The sequence below is a fragment of the Astyanax mexicanus genome, chromosome 6 (assembly GCF_023375975.1).
Source record: "Astyanax mexicanus isolate ESR-SI-001 chromosome 6, AstMex3_surface, whole genome shotgun sequence".
NCBI classification, from domain to species: domain Eukaryota; kingdom Metazoa; phylum Chordata; class Actinopteri; order Characiformes; family Acestrorhamphidae; genus Astyanax; species Astyanax mexicanus.
The window spans coordinates 53,244,656-53,263,564 of record NC_064413.1 but is presented as its reverse complement, the minus strand read 5'-3'; the positions used below and the strand labels follow the sequence as shown (position 1 = coordinate 53,263,564).

The window sequence follows — 18,909 nt, the reverse complement described above, 5'->3', positions numbered from 1 at the left end:
AGGAGAAAGGAAGAGAGAAATGAGAAACAGAGTGAGAGGGGAAATGAGAGAGAAAGAGAAGGAGAAAGAAAAGAATAAAGGAAGAGACGAAAGAGAGAGAGAGAGTGAACAAGAGGAAAAAGGGAAAATGAAAAGAGAGGGAGAGAGAGCGAGATGGGGAGGATGTAAGGAATGAGAGAGAGAGAGATAGAAGAAATGAAGAGAGAGATAAGGAGATGGAGAGAGTGACAGGGACAGATACTCAGAGAGGAGGAGAAAGGAAAGATGGATGTAAAGGGAGTAAAGGGCATTATAGGGTAGTATATGGTGTACAGGGTTGGAAAGGTTAAAATAAGGAGTATAGGCTAGTATATAGTGGGTATAGTGTAGTATAGGGTAGTATACTGTATATTGAGTATAGGTTAGTAAAGGGAATACAGGATTGTAAAGGTTAGTATCGCTATACTAACCTTTACAACCCTGTATTCCCTTTACTACTTAGTATAGGGTAGTGTATAGGAGTACAGGGTTGTAAAGGTTAGAATAGGGTAGTATATACTGAGTATAGTATAGTATAGTATAGTATAAGGTAGTGTATAGGGGTATAGGGCAGTATATAGGAGTACAGGGTTATAGGGTTAGTATAGGGTAGTATATATTGAGAATAGTATAGTATAGGGTAATATATAGGCGTATAGGGTAGTATAGGGAGTACAGGGTTGTAAAGGTTAGTATTGGGAGTATAGAGTAGTATATATTGAGTATAGTGTAGTATACAGGAGTATAGGATAGCATAGGAAAGAATATGGAGTATAGAGTAGTTTATATTGAGTATAGTGTAGTATACAGGAGTATAGGATAGCATAGGAAAGAATATGGAGTATAGAGTAGTTTATATTGAGTATAGTGTAGTATACAGGAGTATAGGATAGCATAGGAAAGAATATGGAGTATAGAGTAGTTTATATTGAGTATAGTGTAGTATACAGGAGTATAGGATAGCATAGGAAAGAATATGGAGTATAGAGTAGTATAGGGAGTACAGAAGAGTATGGGATGGTTAAGGGAGTGTAGGGTAGTATATAGTGAGTATAGTGTAGTATAGGGTAGTTTATAGGAGGACAGGGTAGTATAAGGAGTACGGGAGAGTAAAGAAAGTGTAGTAAAGACAAAAAAAAGAGAGAACTGAAAGAGAAACAAAACATTTAAAAACATTTAAAAATAATAATACTTATACATATCATATTTTATTTAGACTAACATGCAGGACACTACTTTTGCAATTTTAAAATGCAAAACAATTAAAATCCAAATTCAAATTTCTTCAAATATTCAACAAAACATCAATAAAACTGATGTAAAAACAAACGTGTAAACAGTTTAACTCTCACCCCGGTGCAGTCCTCTGACCCCCCCCCCCCCCCCCCCCTCCCCTGCTGGATTATGTAATGTGAGAGCTGCTACCATGTGAACAGCTCATTAATGGCTAACAGTAAATAAAAGCCCGGGGGGACGGCTGCAGCAGCCCTGGCTTTAAACACCACTTTCCCCCAAACCGGAGCGAGCCTCTGCCCGGGCACCTCGTACTCCAAACTTCAATATTTCATCATTCTGAGCTCCACCGGCGCTGCTGCTGCTGCTGCTATAAATAAGTGCTTTATACTGGAGTAAAGTGCGGCCCAGAGCAACAGTGATTCACACAGTGAATACAACACACAGTAACTGCACCAGTACAGCCGCTCTCTGATCCTGATCCTGAGCCCCTGTTCACTTTTCCTGGCTTTAACATTGCTTTCCCTTAAACTCACAGATCATTTCAGTCAAACCTCTGTTTCTAAATAAAATGTGCACATGATGAATGAACTGACAGAAATCTCCAAATGTCTAAATAACTGGCTGACTAATTTCAAACCGACAGAAAATTCCATAATTCCAACAAACTGACTGACAGAAATGTCCTAATTCACACACAAAAAAAATAACCAACAGGCATTTTACAAAATGTAAAAAATGAGACAGAATAGTCCTTAAAACTGGCTAAGAGAAATGCCCTGTTTTCCTTAAAAAAAAACAGACAGAAAGAAATTTACAAACTGTCAAAAAAATGTTCCCCTTAAATGTCAAAAAATCTCAAACTTTACATATTGTCAAACTTTACCAAAAATCGTCTACAAATGTCCCATGACAAAATAATTTGTAAAGACTTTATTACACTGTAGTTTTAAATCCTTAACCTTAAACACTGATGTTCTTTCTTTTAAACAGTCTCAACTGAAAAAAAAATCCATTCATTTTTTCTGAATCAGCTAAAAAATTTGGTGTCAGGAATCGCATGCTTCTTTGGCGTCACAATAAGGGGAAACCGCATAGAACCACTACAGCACCACCTACTAGATCAGTTAAATAAACACCACTTCGGTCCTTTTGTTTAAGAACCTCACACGATAAACAGAAGGATCAGCCAGCAGACTTCGTCTGAGGGAGGGATCTGTATCTACTGTCCATGGCAGGTCAGCAGATGACATGTACATGAATATATATATATATTATGTCCCATTTAACTTGTTGTTTTATGCAATACATTCAGTTTTTAGATATAAAGCTCTGGAAAAGAATGAGACTACTTAAAAATTACCAAATTTGGAAACCTCTCGAATATAATCAAGAGGAAGATGGATGATCACAAGCCATCAAACCAAACTGAACTGCTTGAAGTTTTGCAATAGGAGTAAAGCAGCGTAAAGTTATCCAAAAGCAGTGTGTAAGACTGGTGAAGGAGAACATGATGCCAAGATGCATGAAAAAAAAACTGTGATTAAAAACCAGGATTATTGCACCAAATATTGATTTCTGAACTCTTAAAACTTTATGAATATGAACTTGTTTTCTTTACATTATTTGAGGTCTGAAAGCTCTGCATCTTTTTTTATTATTTGAGCCATTTCTCATTTTCTGCAAATATATTCTTTAAATGACAATATTTTATTTGGAATTTGGGAGAAATGTTGTCTGTAGTTTATAGAATAAAACAACAATGTTCATTGTCCAGACAATGTGACAATGTGATGCTATCACATTAGCTAATGAGCTGAATCAGGTGTGCTGGAGCAGGGCATTGTGGGAATCCCTCAGGACCCTGACTCAGAGCTGCTGCTTTACAGGGCAGCCCGTCCAACTGCAGCGCGTCCAGCCTGGGCCTGGAGCCGCCAAGAGAACCAGCAGTAAAGAGAAAACAGGAAGCCAAGGGGATGACGACATGTTCCCTCCATTCCTCCACTGGCAAACAGCATCTCATTACCACACACACACACACACACACACACACACTCGCACATTCCTCTGCATATAGGCAGCATATGGAACGCGGGGCAGAAATAGCCGCTGTAAGGCCTCGTTGTTGTTGAGCGGCGGCGGCGCTGCGGCCCTCACTGAAAGCCCTCAGTGTAACGGAGGCCCGCGGGCCACCGCAATAAAATACCAGCCTAAAATAAGCCCAGCAGAACCAGCAGGACGTGTGATGGGGCTTGATCTGGTCTCCTAGTGGACCTCAGCAAGGATCAAAACATTCCACCCTCACATCAACTGCTCCAAAAACACACAACCTTACAGAAATACAGAAAAATAAAAAAATGCAGAAAAAAAGCAAGAGAGAAGAAAAAGAAAGAAAGAAAGAGCAAGAATTCAACACAGACAGAGAGAGAGTAAAAGTGAAATAAAAAACTGGAGAGTAAAAGTGAAATAAAAAAAATAAATGAAAGTAACAGCAACAGAAAGAATTAAACAATAGGTAAAAAGGTAAAACAAGATCAAAAGAGACAAATGGTGAGAGAAATAGCTAAAGAAAGAAACAACAAAACAAAGTAAAATAACATACAAAAAAAGAAAGAAACAAAAAAACAAACAAACGAAAACAAAATAGCGAAAAAAGACAGTATGAAAAAGTAAAACAAAGACAAAAAACAAGGATAAAAAAATCTAAAGAATAAAAAAGTAAAGTAAAATTAAAAAACAAACAAAAAGTAAGGAAGAAGAATGAAGGAACAAAATAAAATAATGACAAAGATAAAGGGTAAAAAACATGAAAAAAGAAACAAAGGAGCAGAAATAGACAGCATGAAAAAGAGCATAAGGAATTATCAGAGTAAAACAGAAAAAACAAGATTAAAGAAGCTAAAGAATAAAAAAGAAAGTAAAATTGACAGAACAAATAAAAAGTAAGAAAGAAGAACGAATGAAAGAATGTGTGTAAGAATGAAAAAGAAAGAATAACAGGAAAATCAAATGCAAGAAAGAGAAAAAAAAATCAAAATCTGGATGGGATTAGTTTCTCAGGGAGACGTCTGTGAAAAATATTTCACACTTCTACTCAGTGATAAAACTCCTGCATCCGGACTGCAACTGAAAAAACAGGAGGAGCAGTGAGTTTTTAGGCTTTCTCGGTCACATGACATCGCGGCGTTCAGTAGCTCCTCCATTTCCACTCGCTGTTGTTGTGTTTATGCGAATCTCTGTGGAAACACGCGCCCAAAATGTAATTACGGTCCGCTGCAGTGGACAAATAGCTATTTAATTAAACGCGAGGAGACGAAACACAGAGATGTGCGTCCGGACGGAACTAAAATTACTGGAGGACCACTGGAAGAGTTCAGAGAAAAACAGTAGATAATTCAGCCCGTAATTTTCTCAGAGGACGTCTGAGAAACTAATCCTGTCCCGATAGGACAGTATAACGCTGTGGTAACTTTAGTAGAATATGGTGTTGTTGATACTGGAGAGCAGCTCATCTCCTCCAGACTTTAATATATATATAAGAACATGGACTGATACTGGATCCATACTTCAGGAGTGCAACAAACAATCACAACCTAATTACAGTTTCAAAACCACAGTGTCAGAAAGCCAACTTACTGACAACCAGATAGTCCAAACTATTATCTAAATGCAGAGTTTTACAGCAGTGTGGAGCAGCTGAATGACTGAATGCGAGCTGTAGAGCAGGTCTGGATGCTGTGGTGAGACAGGAGGTTGCTTCTCATTCATAAAATAAAATAATACCCAGAAGTCAAAGGTGTATCAAACACTCCTGCTTCAAAGCATCTGCAGTAAACACATGCTCTTTTGAAGAGCACAGTGCTGAAGACCTGAAGTGCAGGTGTCTACTTCACCTGTTTAACCTCACTCACCTGCTCACTTTCCCAACAACACCTGACTGACTGATAACCTGCAGAGATTCAGTGCTATATTATGTATTTATGTATTTAATAAATATGAGTACCAGCAAGTGACAAATATATGGACAAAAGTATTCAGACAGCTGCTCATTTATTAATTCTTCTAATATAAAGGGTATTAAAAAATGAGTTTATCTTGCTTTTGTTGGAGTAACTGTCTCTACTGCCTAGAGAAGACCTTCTACTAGATTCTGGAGAAGCCAAAACCACCATCAAACCTCATTTTCAACTCCCCAACTCATCCCAAAAGTTAACGGATGAGTCCAATAATTCTGTCAGTAAAAAAAAAATAAATAAAAAAATAAATAAGTAAAAATACTTAGAATGGAAGTCAATGTCAAATTGAGGACCACAATTCCACTAATGCACAGTTTAAAACTATGGGAATTCACATTTGAGCTTAGATCAGGCCCCAAAAAAAAAACAGCTTAACCTGGCTCGAGCCAGTGCAAGTTCTTCCTGAGCCCGACCCGACCCATTTTAAACCCAACATTTTTTTAGTAAATATAGTGTTAAAAATGAGCTTTTTAAAAACATTTTGGGGCTGTTTGAAAGAAATAGCGAAATCCTTTCAGAATAATGTTAATTGACACTGCAACACTGAAGAAGCATAGACCTATTATTTAAGATCTCCAAAAGATTAAAAAGGAAAACATAAAAAAGCGAACAATAATCCACAGGCCTAAAAATCTGTAAATTAGGCCACAAGAATGACGTCTGAATGACATTCCTATTCTAACATAGTTTTAGAATATAAAACACTCTCTAAACTAACAAACATTTTTATATTGCGCCTTTATATAGCCTTTATATGCAAAAACACACAAAAAACTGTAATAAAGCTATACACTGCACAATCATTAAACCCAAATAGATCAACAACATTAATATAATTTACAAAGACTTTCATATAATCTAATATAATTTACAATGTTTAAGAATATAAAACACTTTCTAAACAAATTCCTTTTTTTGTGAAAACACATACTTCACAGACCTGTTTGACATGATGCATATAGGGTCATGTTTGTTTATTAGCCCCAGAAAGTCATATTCTATTGGCAATATAGGATATGGTGTCACTTAATCATTTTAAACGATTTTTTAAAATAATTTTATGATCTTTGGTATGTTTTAAGTTTCTTTCTTTCTTTCTTTCTTTATTTATTTTATTATTTTTTTTTTAGTTAACTTTTTAGTTTTTTATGTTGGTTTGTTTTAGCAAGTTTTATTTATTTTTAGTTTCTTACTTTTTATTTTATTATTAGTTATTGCTTGTTTATATTTTACTATTTTATGTATTTAGTTTTTTTTTTATTTATTTATCTGTAGTTGAATTTTTATTAGTTCTATTACCAGCAGCAAGACAACGGTGTTGCATTTCATTCTGACCACAAAACCCTTGTAAATTCACACCTGTTGTGCTAAAGCTGACAAATGAAGCAGATTTGTGTTTGCTTTAAAGGCGATCACACATTCAAGAGCTCTAGAATCACAGATATTACATTATGCTTTCATGTTACACTGTATAATTTAATTTTACCACCATCTGAGAAACCTCCTCTCTGATGCAGACTGGGTATAATATCTGTTAATGCATAGAGTCTTAGAGTTTTTACAGTGTTAAAAACAAAGGATCGGGGCAAGTGGTTACTAACGCTGTACCATCTTAAGGGAAAGATAAAGATGGTGCCGAGTGGTCCAGCGGTCTAAAGCGCTGCCACTATTAGCAGCTTTGCCATCAAGCTGCCGGCACTCAGTGGGAGCAAATTGGCCCTGCTCCCTCCGGGTGGGTAGATGGCGCTCTCTCCCCACATCACTTCTAGGGTGATGTGGATCAGCACAAGGCTGCGTCTGTGAGCTGATGTATCAGAACCGAGTCGCTGCGCTTTCCTCCGAGCGTTAGTACTGTGATGCTACTCGGCAATGCTACAGCTATCAGCAGCAGTTCAAAAAGAGACGGAGTCTGGCTTCACATGTATCGGAGGAAGTGTGTGCCTACTGCAAACTGTGGAGAACCAGATGTAAAATGGTCATAAACCAGATTTAAATTCCTGCTAGTGTGTTTTTAAGCAAATTAAATTCGAATCAAAAAGATTAAGATTCATTAAAAAGAGGACAATAGATCAAAAAACAAATAAAAAATATCCCTGGTCAATTTTAACACTTTAAATTTGAAATGGTAATGTATGCTTTATAACAAATATTGTATGTTAATGATGAAATGTTGTTTGTTTAGAATATGTGTTTTGTACATGAATAATTGTAATTTTCAATAAAGCTATTTTAAAAAGGCAAAATATGCATCATATCACCCATTCTAAAGCATGTTTGGAGAAACTGCAAAAAAAGTACTGGATCTCTGAAAGCTGTGGGAGAGCGGAGGTGTGCTATTCAACATTTTATCATGTTTTACTATACCCAAATTCAATTTTACACAAGAGTTCTCCTTTAAGATGAAACTGGCACTCATCAGGTCCGCCCCAGCAAAGGAAGCGCATCCAATGCCAAACTGCTCCAGTGAAAAAACGTACGTTAGAATGCTATTTGAATGCTATAGGTCAAAGGAAGCCTTGGGATAAACTAAAAGATCTTAATATTTCATGTCCAATCAATACAAAAACTGTAGTCTTTGGTATTTCAAATAATAATCTCTCTGATTCAGAAAAATAAATTGTATGGTTAACCTTATGCATTGTAAAATTAAAACTGACTATTGATCAACAGTATGTATCAAGCGACTGTGTTTTAAAACAAATTATCACTGAACTAAAGCGCAGAAGAACTCTGGACTTTAAACCTCAAAAAGGTCAATTTTAAGGAAATTTTGATAACTTATATATTGATACATTGATGTAATTGTTGATAGTTGTATGTCTGATTGTAATATTTTGAAATTATTAATAAAGTTTCTTTGAGAAAAAAAAAGAAAGGAAGAGCAAGAGTTAGCTCTGTTGCACTGGATAAGTTAATCAGAGTTAGCAGCCTCAGAAACTGCTTAGTTTAATAGTAATAAAATATAGTATTTTGGTTCGGTTACCACTTTCAAGTTGCTACATGATTCCTTATGTGTTTCTTTATAGTCTGGATGAAACATTAAAACTTTTTCCCTTTTTCACTTTGTTCTCACACTGTTTTCTCACGGTGAATCGCTCAGCCCCTACCACAGCTGAGCCACATTCCCACCTCCACCAGTAAGTCCAGCTGCAAGCGGCCCAGTGGAGAAACCCCTGGCAGAACTCTGCAGCTCTCTAACAGTAACCCGGACAGAAGTGAAGGGGGATTTTAGGAAGCTGCTCTGGGTTTTCCTCCACACTCCGGGCACGTAAACCAAAACCAGATCAGGGGTGAACTGGAGCGCAGGGCGGGGAGTCTGTGGATCTGAACGTTTCGAGAACAGACATACCGCTCACCCAGTCTATCAGTTTCACTTCTGCTCACCCTGCCGATGAGGAAACGGCGTCTAGACGGCTCAGACGCGTCAGAATAACTCAGTCAATACAGACTAACGCACAGGAGCAGGGCTGTGTGATAACACAGCAGATCAAATTACCTCCTACCAGCAGCTCCAGAGTGAGTGAGGTAATCACACCAGCAGGGTGAGAGTGATACGAGGAGTGATGCGTGATTTATTATGCCAGGCTACTTACTGTCTCTACCGTCCAGCTACTCTGTTATACAGCCACTGACATCCTTTACACCACACCCTACCTGTGTAACTGCATTCACATGTAATATAATCTGAATCGGGATGCTGCAAATGTGTACGGACACATACATACAGCTCTGGAAAAAAATAAATAATAAATAAAAATAAGAGACCACCCTTGTAAAAAAGAAGTATACTAAAGTTATGTTATTGTGGAACCAATAATTTGTACTTAATTACTACTTATTTGTAATTAAAATGATATAAATTTGCACTAAATTCATACTAAGTATACTAGTCGTATGTTATCTTCGCCACTATTTAATATAATTTAAGTATGAATCCTCAAAACGAATGTGATGTTAAATCTATATTTTATTCAGATTTTTAATGTTCAGTCAGACAGCTCACACAAATATACTTAAATTATATTAAATAGTGGTGAAAATAACATACGACTAGTATACTCAGATGCAAATGTATATCATTATAATTACAAATAAGTAGTAATTAAGTGCAAATTATTGGTTCCAAAATAACATAACTTAAGTATACTTCATTTTTACAAGGGCACTTCAGTTTCTGAATTAGTTTCTCTGATTTTGCTATTTATAGGTTTATGTTTGAGTAAAACAATCATTGCTGTTTTATTCTATAAACAACAGACAATATTTCTCCCAAATTCCAGTTAAAAATTTAAAAATATTGTGATTTACAGCATTTATTTGCAGAAAATAAAAAATGGCTAAAATAACAAAAAAAAAAAAGGATGCAGAGCCTTCAGATTGCAAACAATGCAAAGAAATCAAGTTTAAACTATTTAATCAAACTATTCAAACTACCTTGCTTGTCTTGCTCTGCCTCGCTTCGCCTCCAGCTTGGTTACGAAACATGATGACAGTCTGTCACGCTGTTGCTGCATGTTAGCTGTTATTCACAGCATTATCACAGCACTTTCGATGTGTTAATCATGAAAACTCATACTGAGATAAAGTGATGCTGTGAAATTTGAGCGTGCTTAAATCCGCACCATATATGTACAGCTAAGAGACCAATTAAAATGAGTTTCTTTAAATTTTACCAAATTGAAAACCTCTGGAATATAATCAAGAGAAATACGGATTATCATAAGCCATCAAACTGAACTGCTTGAACTGCTGAGTGGCATAAAGTTATCCAAAAGCAGTGTGTAAGACTGGTGGAGGAGAACATGATGCCAAGATGCCTGAATTAAAACTGTGATTAAAAACCATTTTTCTGCATCTTTTTTTGTTATTTCAGCCATTTCTCATTTTCTGCATAACATGCTTTTCATTTCTATGCACTGTTTAACAAATGTTTAACCCTGGTGAACTCTTACAGACAGAATACACAATGTACTTTTGTACAGGTCTTGCCCTGCGCTGGTGCCTGCTGTCCATCAGTGCAACGTTTCCTCTAAAATCAATTAAATCAATGCACTTTCTATGCATGTAAACCCCCCAGTGGGAACAGGGCCTTATGTATAAATACTGTATAAGTTAAATAAATCTTTAAACAAAGACTTCACCACTCTACACATTCACACTCTGCAGTGCCAGACGGACGAATGGATGGACGGAGGGACGGCTGGTGAGGAGTGGTAGATTTGTGTGACAATAGCGAGCAGGGCTGTGCTGAAAGGCAGCGAGGGTGGAGCTTGGTCGGCTGGCGGGAGATTAGAGGCAGAAGAGCATCCCGCTAGATCAGAATCAGGAGGAGGAGAAGGATTAGACTCCATTCAGGAAAGCCTGCGCTCCTGCTGAGGAGAGATATAATCTGGCCTTATGCATCTGGGCCCCAGGAGGCCTGCTTACAGTAACAAAAGCATCCTTAATGAGGGCCCAAACCGCACTGCCGGGATACCTAATGATGCCAAGACCCCGTCTCCAAATCCCAGGGGCTGGACCGGCCAACGAGCGCCATTAAGCTTGAGACATGGGCGGGGAGATGCTTATTTAAATATATGGATATTTAAAACTCATCTGAGTATTTATTATTATTTAGTAAAAAATATATAATTTATTTTAATTAAATAGTTTAACACTAGTCTAAAAGTCTAAAATAACTTTTAATTTATCTCTTCTTCCTATAGCTGGTAGTTAAGATATTCAGATATCTGAACCTGTCAGTAATGGCTTTAGCCAATGAGAGCCCAGGACACAGGGTGAAAAAAAGGTCAAGCGTATAGTTATTATACACCCACGTTTTTATCAATTATCTCAAATCAATGCACACACTTACACACTTACAGATTCGTTTTTTTTTAAAGGACTTCTAATCAGAGATAAAACTCCTGCATCCGGACTGCAATTAAAAAAGCAGGAGGACCAGTGAGTTTTTGGCGTTCAGTAGCTCCTCCATTTCCACTCGCTGTTGTGTTTTACACGGCTCTCTGTGGAAATGCGCGTCCAAAGTGCGACTAGTGTGCAGCAGTGGACAAATAGCTATTTTTATTAAACGCGACGAGACAAAACTCAGAGATAGATAGAGATAGATAATTCAGCCTGTAATTTTCTCTCACGCACATGGTCGTTCTGGACAGGAATAAAATCACACAGGATAACTCCCCCCCCTCCCCATGCAAGAGGGGTAAAAAAATTACCCCAGAACCCCCTGAGAAACTAATCCATTAAGCATAGGGCTTTAGACAGTGTGTTTTTTTCTGGTGAAAGATTTTGTAATTTGTGATTTTGTGGCAATGATAAGTCAAGTAATGTGCAAACCACACCCAACACAATACAGTCCTGATGAGAGCCAGTTTCATCATAATTTTATCAATAATTTATTTATATTCTTCACTTAGTTGAGTAGTTCTTGCTTTTCATAATCTGGATTAGAACATTACTCAAATCCACTGTATCTATTCACTGTATACCTGTAACTCTACCTCTTCACTACTTTACTTTAACTGATGCTCTCCAACACTTTATTAAGAGAAAAGAAATTCAAGTAATTAACTCTTGATGAGTTCAGCACAGCTGTTAACTGAAAGCCTGAATTCCAGGTGACTCTACCTCATAAAGCTGACTGAAAAAAAAATTGGATGACTTTAGTATTAATCTACAATGCAGAAATAATGGAAACATTTTAACATGTACAAATTGTATAACAGGAGGATTACAACTGGATCTGAGAATCAACGCCCAGCAATCATATATTGATAATGTATTATATATATATATATATATATATATATATATATATATATATATATATATATATATATATATCATGATATCGATATTTTATCCAACCTCTATTTCTAAGTGGCTTCCTTATTCCAGATTGTTGCTATGGTGTTGCTATGTGGTTTCTAAGTGGTTGCTATGTGGTTTCTAAGTGGTTGCTATGGTAGCCCAGGTGGTTATGTCATGTCATGTAAGAGTTCAGATGTTGCCAACTAGATGTTGCTGTGGTACCCAATAAGTGTATTTGTATCTTTTTTTTAGGTTGCTAGGCAAAAACGATGTGTCCAATCAAAAAGCTGTTTACCACTGAAATCAACCAACCAATCATTTCTGAATGATCATTTACAAGGCTGAACTATAGCACAGTGTTTTTAAATGCAGAACAATACATAAAGTAGTGACCTCACTGTGAGTTTATGATGCAATACACCAGCAAAAAACCCTGTTTCAATCCCCAGCCCTGACCCGGTTCTGAGGAACACGGTCCGTATGGAAAGTGAGATAAGTTCTCAGAGAGGGTCTCCTGTGTAACGGGGGCTTATATCAGACATGCAGCAGAAGAGGCCGAGGCTTTGGGATGAATTGTGGGTAAGCCGCCCCCGAGGGCCGAGCGATATCTTTAGCATGACTAATCTTAAAGGAACCTGCTCTGAGCCGAGAGCGGCTGCAGAAAAACGGCTAATCACACTCTTATGTAAGAGAGCAGGAATAACACGGACCACGGCTGTGAGCTTTTGGGCTGGACTGGTTTTCATTACCACTCTTTAAAAAATAAAGCTTCTACTAAGAGTTCTGTGAGCAATGCTACAGATCCCAGGTCTGTAAATCGATTTAATATTGAATCTATTGGCTGGCTGGGCTGTGCAAACGCCACAGAAGCGATATGGGACGAGACCCTTAGTTAGCATGCTAACACTGCTAAAGGGATGTGGGACGAGGCCCATAGCTGACAAGATAATGCCACATTAGCAATTAGCAATATCAGACAAGTCAGTTAGCCAGCATGCTAACACAACTGTAGTAATGTCAGACAAGGCCCTTAGCTAGCATACTAAAACTGCTGTAGCGATGTTGGACGAGGTCCATAGCTTGCATAAAAATGCAACATTAGCAATGGCAGACAAGGTCCTTAGCCAGCGTGCTAACACTGCTGTATGGGATGTAAGACACAGACGGTAGCTGGCATGATAATGCCACATTAACAATGTCAGACGATGCCCTTAGTTAGCATGCTAAACTTCTGTAGCGATGTGAGACAAGGCCCATAGCTGACATGCTAATGTCACTGTAGCTAAGTGAGACAACGCCCGTAGCTAAAAAGATAATTCCACATTAGAGATATTGGACAAGGCCCTTAGCCAGCATGCTAAAATTGCTGTAGTGGTGTGAGCCAAGGCCCATAGCTGGCATGCTTATGCTGCATTACCGATATCAGATGAGACTCTTAGCCTTCTTATCCAGTATGCTAACAATGCTGTAGCGATGTGAGACAAGCCCCATAGCTGGCATGCTAATGCCACATTAGATATGTTGAACAAGGCCTGTAGCCCACATGCTAGTCAGATAATGTCTGTAGCTGACAAGATAATGCCACATTAGCAATTAACGAAATCAGATGAGGTTCTTAGCCAGTATGCTAAAACTGCTATAGCGATGTGAGACAAGGTCCGTTACTGACAAGATAATGTCACATTAGCAATGCCAAACAAGGCTCTTAGTTAGCATGCTAACAATGCTGTAGCACTGTGAGACAAGGTTTGTAGCTGACAAGAAAATGTCACATTAAAGATGTCAGATGAGGTTCTTGGCCAGTGTGCTAACACTACTGTAGCGATGTGAGACAAAGCCCATAGATGGCATGCTAATGCTACATTCGCAATGTCGGACAAGGCCCTTAGTTAGAATTAGCTGGAAAAATTCCATGCAGAATTAGCAATGCCAGTCAGATAAGGCTCCTAGTCAGATAATGTCCGTAGCTGACAAGATAATGCCACATTAGCGATTAGCAAAATTGGGAAGGGATATGAGACAAGGTCTGTACGTGACATGCTAATGCTACATTAACCCTCTTAGCCAGTATGCTAAAACTGCTATAGCGTTGTGAGACAAGGCTCGTTACTGACAAGATAATGCCACATTAGCAATGCCAAACAAGGCCCTTAGCCAATGTGCTAACACCGCTGTAATGATGTAAGACAAGGCCCATAGCTCTTATGCTAATGCTACATTAGCAATGAACAAAATCAGATGAGGCTCTTAGCCAGTGTGCTAACACTGCTGTAATGATGAAAGACAAGGCCCGAAGCTAACATGCTAACGCTACATTAGCAATGAACACAATCATATGAGGCTCTTAGCCAGTGTGCTAACACTGCTGTAGCAATGTAAAGAAATGTGGATGAGGTTGGGTGGTGATCATCCAGCGCTGTGACCACAGATTTTCACCACTGCATACATTAAATAAACCTAAATGTAAGAAAAGTAACATATTTAAGTTTCAATTATTATTTCCCAATTTTGTCTGAATAACCAGTTTTGGCTGAAAAATTTTGGTTGTCGAAAATTCAGTGTGTCCATAATCCTGACATGTTTCTGACCAGTGTTTCTAGCTGAATGCAATCAAATCCTCACATCGGTGCTCTAAAAATATATATAGTAAAATCATTATGTATTAGAAATATTAGAAATATAAACAGGTGTCTCAGTACTTGTGTCCATATTGTATAGTTTTCCTATAATAGTGAGAGTTTCCTCACTTTGGTTTCTTCTCATTTTCTCCACAGGGGAATCTTGAGTCAGCTCATAACTCCAGCAAATGCTTCACTAATACCCACAATCCCTGTCAGACTTCACTGTAGGTCTGTAAACATGTAGCTCTCAGTGGAAGGGTGGGGAGAGAAGCTAACCTGTGGTTTCGTGACTCTGATTCACTGTGTTAAGAAACATCCAGTTTAGATAAGTTGAATTACGGTGTGTTTTTGTTCTGAAAGAGGATTTTTCCTGTCTGTGTAATTTCTTATGTGTGTTTTCCTCCCTACCGAGTTTAACAGCCGTGTTTCCCAATAACTGTCCGCCCATGTGATCTGGTGATGGTTATGATTTGACGATGCACTGTTACATATTCCCACATCTCTTTCACAAACATGTGTTCTTAAGAGGCAGAGGCCTGTAAATCTGAAACTTCAATCCTGTTTCCACTTCTGAACTTTTTTTTTATAAGTTTTGGTAGGTATGATACTAAATGGCCAATCTATGGCTTCATTTCCACTGCTGGGCCAAATGTAGATTAATCAGATTAATCACAACAATAATCTGTGATTAACTGCGATTAATCGCACATGTTCTTCTTAAGACGCACATTTTCATAGTGGATATTTAAATGTAAATAAAGGAATAAATGTGTAAAAGTGGTGCCAATTAAAATACTAGTACAGCTCATAAAGTTCAAAAGTCCAAAAGCAGTGTGTAAGACTGGTGGAGGAAAACATGATGCCAAGATGCATGAAAACTGTGATTAAAAACCAGGGTTATTCCACCAAATATTAATTTCTGAACTCTTAAAACTTCATGAATATGAACTTGTTTGTTTTCTTTGCATTATTTGGGGTCTGAAAGCTCTGCATCTTTTTTGCTATTTTAGACATTTCTCATTTTCTGTAAATAAATGCTCTAAATGAGAATATTTTTATTTGTAATTTGGGAGAAATGTTGTCTGTAGTTTATAGAATAAAACAACAATTTTCATTTTACTCAAACATAAACCTATAAATAGCAAAATCAGAGCAACTGATTCAGAAACTGAAGTGATCTCTTCATTTTTCCAGAGCTGTATATACTTGTATGTTTGAGGGGAGATAAAGGCGTAACGTGGGGCGCTGGAATAAAGAATGCATAATAAATCATATAGAGGAAACTTTTTAATTTAACTTTATTATAAACATCTCAGTTTGGTTGTAAGAATTTCTGAATTAGAACTTATAAAGTAAAATAGAGTATATATAGAGTATAAAAGAGCATTTTCACACATGTAGTTGTGAAAGTTTCTATGATCCGGATCATTTGATGAGTTTATTTATTTGGAGCGTTTCTCCCTCTGTTTGGTTTGGTTTGGTTTCACACAGGCATAAAAACCTAAACACATGTGCACCAATAAACCCTGTGAGCACATTCTCTCCTCTAAAAGGAGAAAGAAAGTCAATATAGTGAGAAGATTCTATGTTTTTCAGCACATCTATCTGTATATATGTGCAGTGTTAAGCTGCTTTAACACAGACTGTTGAAAATTTGCTGCTGTGATTTTAAACACAGTGTTTTCAATGCATTCGTGAGCAGTGAACGCTGCACATACTACGCTCTTAGTGAGTAAACAGCATGGAGCAGCAGCAGAGACAGCATTTGTTCTTAGCATAGTATATTATCTGGCTAATATATCAGATTAATCTGCGCCTAAACAGCAGTTTAGCTCAAAAGAAGTATAAATAGAAGTATATTTGATCGCTGGGTCAAATATAGATCACATTCTCACCACAAGCGAACCGCTCAAAGTTATGCAAGTTGGGCGGGGCAGATTATAGCAGAAGTTGGGGTCAAACTTGGTGGTGTAATGAAACAGATCTGTTTACAGAGCAATTTAGAGTTAGCTATCTTGTGTAAGTTACTGTAGATTTAAATCGGATCTCCGGTTGATTCCTCCGGTTGAGACCTTAAATATACACTAGGGAAGCACGTTTTTACAAGGCAGCTCAACTCGACAGAACACCGGACAAAGCAGGTGCAGTTCTCATCCGATTTTATATGATGATATAGAGCGGACTCTGGGGCTTCGACTTTTAACTATATCCAGCACTTAGTGCTGTATCTTTATAACTAAGGCTGTATCTCTGAAAACATTTTGTCCTTTGAGTTTTAGAGCTGTAAAATTGACTGTGGGGGAATGCAGGTAGGCAGGTAGGTTCTCTGCTGCAGTGCTGTTAGCCAATCAGAGGCGATATGTTAGCATGTATGAATATTCATGAGCAAGAGCCCAAATCCTGTCCTTTTTCAGAGACCACTAATCCAGTGAACTAAAGCAGAGCTAAACAGAAACACCTGAGCACTTTTCTTTTTACAAAAAACAATTCACATGGCATAAATTCATATTATATGATATATTTAAAGTAGGGCTGTCAACATTAAAGCCTTAACGCACGCTGTTAATTTGGAATTATTATGATTTATTATTACTATTATTTTAATTGACACCACTAATATACAGTAATTGCCTTTTACATTTCTTACATTCATTCTTTTATTTACATTTAAATATCCACCATAAAAATTTGCATCTGAAGAAAAACTAATGCGATTAATCGCAGTTAATCAGAGAATTTTGTTGTGATTAATCAGATTAATTTTTTTATTAAATTGACACCTCTAATTTAAAAACAATGGAATGAGACCTTTACAGGTAAAAGCCCTAATAATAATAATACAACTGTACTGACTGCTCCTTGCTCAAGAGCCCAATATATGGCAACCTGGGTATTGAACCCACAACCCTGTGATGAATAACGCAGCACTTAAACCACTGAACCGCCCACTTCCTCATTATAGGGCATGAGTCACCTGCCATATTATCATTATTGTCCATTATTGTTCAGATTAGTCAGTCTCCACACTTTGAATATAGGCCAGACAGCCCTACACACACACACACACACACACACACACACACATTCCTACACCTATACCCTCAGCACAGACGTCATCAATCAGACCACTCCATACAGAGCCCTGATTCAGCAGCAGCAGCAGCAGCAGCTATACGGAGCAGCAGGAGGAAAAAGTGAAGGTATGGAGCGAGTGGGCCGGGGTTCAGTGACTCAGGTTTTCCAGCAGGATGAAAGAGTCTGTAGAAACACTGAGACTCTGCTGCCTGTACCTTATATTAGCATTAGCAGGCGGCTAACACACACACACACACACACACACACACACACACAGACACATACACAGAGCCCATACAGCAGCACAGCCGGAGACCTGACTCCACACAGCATCTCTGGGTGTGGCTGGAAAAAAAAACGATGCAGAGAAACACCTCCCTACATACACACATACACACACACACACACACAGAGACACACACATTTATTTTTATTTATTTATTTATCTATCTATTTTTTATTATGTTTTTATTTTAATTTATTGTTAATTATATCATTTTTTAACATTCTTATTATTTTACTTTGCTTTTACTATCATTAGAGTCTGTCACACCTGCTACAGACTCTCTCATTCTTACCCATTCCCGTTTATGGACAAACCTCATTCCAGAACTACAATCCCCAGCATGCACCTGAAAATATCACGTGTTCGGACTCAGCCAATCACGGCTCACTCATGCATTCCAAGTCACCGGAATTCTAGAGTGTGTTTAGGTACTAACCCAGCCATTGTCTAGAATATCACAGAAGAACATCTCAAATTATCTAAGATTTTTTCGATCATACAGTTTTTTTTTCCTAATTTAGCTAGGCCAATAGTTTCACCCATTCAACAACACAATGCTGCAACACAAGGAGGGTGAAGACTAGCACATGCCTCCTCTGATACATGTGAAGTCAGACTCCGCCTCTTTTTGAACTGTGTAGCCGAGTAGCATCACAGCGCTAACGCTCGGAGGAAAGCGCAGCGACTCGGTTCTGATACATCAGCTCACAGACGCAGCCTTGTGCTGATCCACATCACCCTGGGAGTGATGAAGGGGAAAAAGAGAGCACCATCTACTGTACCCACCCAGAGAGAGCAAGACCAATTGTGCTCTCTCAGGGCTCCTGTAGCTGATGGCAAGCTGCATGAC

The 18,909-nt window shown here is 37.9% G+C and overlaps 1 protein-coding gene across 2 annotated transcripts in view; it reads right to left on the bottom strand.

Annotated features, from left to right (window-relative positions):
• LOC103034540 (rho GTPase-activating protein 21) overlaps positions 1-18,909 on the bottom strand; it is a 197,964-nt gene that overhangs the window by 101,211 nt on the left and 77,844 nt on the right. The gene's annotated exons all lie outside the window — the stretch shown is intronic.